The sequence below is a fragment of the Limulus polyphemus genome, unplaced genomic scaffold (genome assembly GCF_000517525.1).
Source record: "Limulus polyphemus unplaced genomic scaffold, Limulus_polyphemus-2.1.2 Scaffold35, whole genome shotgun sequence".
Classification (NCBI taxonomy): domain Eukaryota; kingdom Metazoa; phylum Arthropoda; class Merostomata; order Xiphosura; family Limulidae; genus Limulus; species Limulus polyphemus.
Window position 1 is genome coordinate 933,442 of NW_013665645.1, and position 3,387 is coordinate 936,828.

The 3,387-nt window shown below is 32.5% G+C and overlaps 1 long non-coding RNA gene across 1 annotated transcript in view; it reads left to right on the forward strand.

Annotated features, from left to right (window-relative positions):
* Window positions 1-1,333, forward strand: part of LOC111086159 — a 12,956-nt gene extending 11,623 nt beyond the window's left edge. Inside the window, exon 3 of the long non-coding RNA XR_002610902.1 lies at window positions 1,323-1,333. This is a non-coding gene — a long non-coding RNA (uncharacterized LOC111086159). The remainder of the gene's footprint in view (window positions 1-1,322) is intronic.
* The last annotated feature ends 2,054 nt before the right edge of the window (window positions 1,334-3,387 follow it).

Below are 3,387 nucleotides of genomic sequence, written 5' to 3' on the forward strand. Positions count from 1 at the left end.
GAAACCCAGAAACCATCCATTGTTAATGAGTATCTAATAGGGTTGGCCACGCACTTTATCAAAAGTGATGATGCAAGAAGGTTTAATTTTCAGAAATTTAACGAAAAAGTATTATCAAGAACAATTAAAAAGTAAATTGCTAACTTTTATTGACTATATGAAAACATATGAATGTGAAAAACTTGGTTAATTTCAACCAAATGTTGTGGGATATTAGTTAATGCTAATGAGGTCCAGAACCCCTCCACCTCCCAGTCCCCCCTTTATTGCTGTTGTTTTTCTAGAAATTTTGATTACGATGTTCTATTTTTAATCATCCTTTTTTTCGATTTACTTTTCCTAGATGTTAAAATATCCTACATAGATTAGTGGACATGAAGTGACAAGAAGAGCCTGTTATAACCATGCACGTAAGTATATCTGGAAGTTCATCTACTCCTTGCAGGCGTAACAAGATCTGAATACTCTACCTACACCACAACTGAACCACCACGTTCAGTGACTTAACTCAAGAGGTGTATTGATGTGCAGTCATTCATGGATCTAAAACAGGTTTTCTTGACCATAAGTTGGACCCATTAAGTCTGTTCCTTGCCATATTGTTAGTAATGGCCATACAAGTTACTATCTAAAGCCCTTATTGAGTTAATAGTAGTTGATTGCCGATTTCTTGTAGCCATGGCGTACAACGAACGGTCACTACATGGTTCAGTTGACCTTCCATACAATTATCTAGGTTTTCTAGTATATAAATCAGTTGTCTTATAGAGTGTTCACAATCATTATAAAAATTCTTATATGTTTATAAATACGTAACAGAAAATATATATAAACTTCTCTTCAAAACACGCTATATATATATAATGAGAAAAGAAACCCATTAAACGCATTATTTACACAAAAATATCGATACGATAAATGCCATGTTAAAGCTATCATAAGATTTTAAAAACTAGGCTGTATGTTATACTGTATCTGTTACATTAATGATGCAGTTATGTACAGTAACAAGAAGTAGAAAAATGTACATGTAAATAGACAAATGTAGAATCTACATTATATACATATTTAGGTCTCAGAAGTTTCAAAAGAACGATGGAAAGCAGGTTTTCCCAGACAACTATTAATCATCTGCTTTTGGATGATATTTTTTATCATTTTGGCCTCCAACTACAGCTGTATTTTGGTTATATCTAAACTCATCCATTCTTCTCCTTCTATGTAGTGATCTTCTTCAGAATGAACAAATATTCAAACTACGTTACAGTCATAATTGTTGTTTTGGATAAAACCATGGTGGAGTTCTGCAAGGAACTATTGAGCCCTTCGTCTTATGGTCAGCATAGTTTATATAGACACTGAAAGGTTGGTTATTGTTGTAACTCATCTGTCATCATCTTCAATTGGTTGATTTAACCTTATTTGTAAAATAAAAAAATCTTAAACATTACAGTAGCTTAGTAGTTTGACAAAGTGTCTATTCATCGGAGTTCGTTTCAGTGGTGCTTTTCGTTGTGATAGCATTTCGATAAGCATTTCATGAATCTCGTGTATTTTCAGAACTTTCTTTCTTTTGATGATCTTGGCTTCTAATATAAATCAGGGTTGTTAAATCACTGGGCAACAACAAAAAAGATGTCTCTACTATTAAAAAACGAGGAACTGTTTCTGAGTAATTTGACAATGCCAATTCTTAAAATAATGTTGAATATTATCAGTCGCTTCTAGTTATAGTATAAATATAATATAAATGATCTATAGATAATATATGTATACAAGCACTTCAGTTTAAGAATTTATCTTATTGTTTAAAAGAAAGTCATTACATTAATTAAAAAAATAGTTTTACATCGTATTTTGATGGTAAGAATTTTTCACCATTACTGGTCAGCTACAGGTTTAAATAGTTAATTACCTTACTACATATGTCGCCAAAATAGTCAAATTATTGAACTATATGGAGATATGTTTTATCAAGTTGAACAAAAATAAGCCACAACGTATTTTAATATACACATAAAAGTTGTTGTTTGTTATTAAGTACCCCCACAAGAAACAACATAATTTCTTATTAAGCACAAAGCTACACAATGGATATCGAAAACCGGTTTCTAGCGGTATAAATCTGCAGAAATACCTCTGTGCCACTGGGGATGGGGGGGGGGGGCGTATAAAAGAAAATCCGAAAATAGTTACACTAGACATCAAACCATTTTTGATATTGTTTTTTTACTTTATTCAAATTTCAATTTTTTATTCTAATCTTTATGCAGGATTATATTCTATCTAGTAAGATATATTACATTTATTGTTTATTTGATAATGGTAATATTGCAAAAAATGTCTCAGGTACAAGAAAATCATATATATATATATAAACCCTTAAATTTGTTTGAGCTATTAAACGATATACGAAAATAAGTAGGCAAACAGACCATGTCTTCATGGATAAAATTATACAATATACTTCGTATTTTGTGAAGCTGAACATGTCCAAGAGGTTAGCGTGTCGGTCTATGAATTTGAATGTCTTTGGTTGATTTTTCACTGCTGCAAAATCGCATTATGCTCTTTAGGGCCCTGATGATTTATAAGAATGATGTTAGAATCTCGCTGGTCAGTTAGAGTAGCGGTGGGCGCTGCTGACTGACTGTCGTTTCTCTCGTATATTAATTCAAAATCAGAAACGCCTAACACTGATAGCCCTTGTGTAGCTGTGTGCAAGTATTCAAAACAAACAAACATGTTTTATGAGGTATTCACATTTTGCATATCATATTATTACGACAAGATTTTGTCACATTTCACTTGATGTAGTTCAAAACAGAATATTGTGTCTTTAGCCAGCGGTTTTTTTTTCTACCTTCTGTTATAGTATACGACCAATCTCTTTACCTAAAAGTTCTTTTAAATGACAAACGTGATAAGAAGTTTCCTTTATTTTAAAAAAGAAATCGGAAACCTCATTTTCAACGTGAAGCTCGGTTATTAAGGTTTTGTTCCTAACTTTCATGTCGAGAGTTCTTCGCCTTTTGCGAGTATAGTTTTTTTTTGTAATATCACATCGAAACAGAAATATTTCCTGATCTGAAATGAGATCGTCATGGCTGTTATAAACTTCGATCATTTAAGCACGTCATACAAAAAAAAAAAGAACGTGAAGATCCTGTAAAGTCATGCATGAACAGGACCCCCTATTAAATTGGTCGGTACCAACCAGTGGGAGAAATAGACATGCTATTTTTTTAAAGGTGTGTTCCTGTTGTTCATATTTGTGCCAAACCATTATCAACTTCCTATCAAAGCAAGCTACGTAATTGGATGAAAACTAAAAATCAACCAGGTTTGTTTGTTTCGAATTTCGCTCAAAGCTACACGAGGGCTATC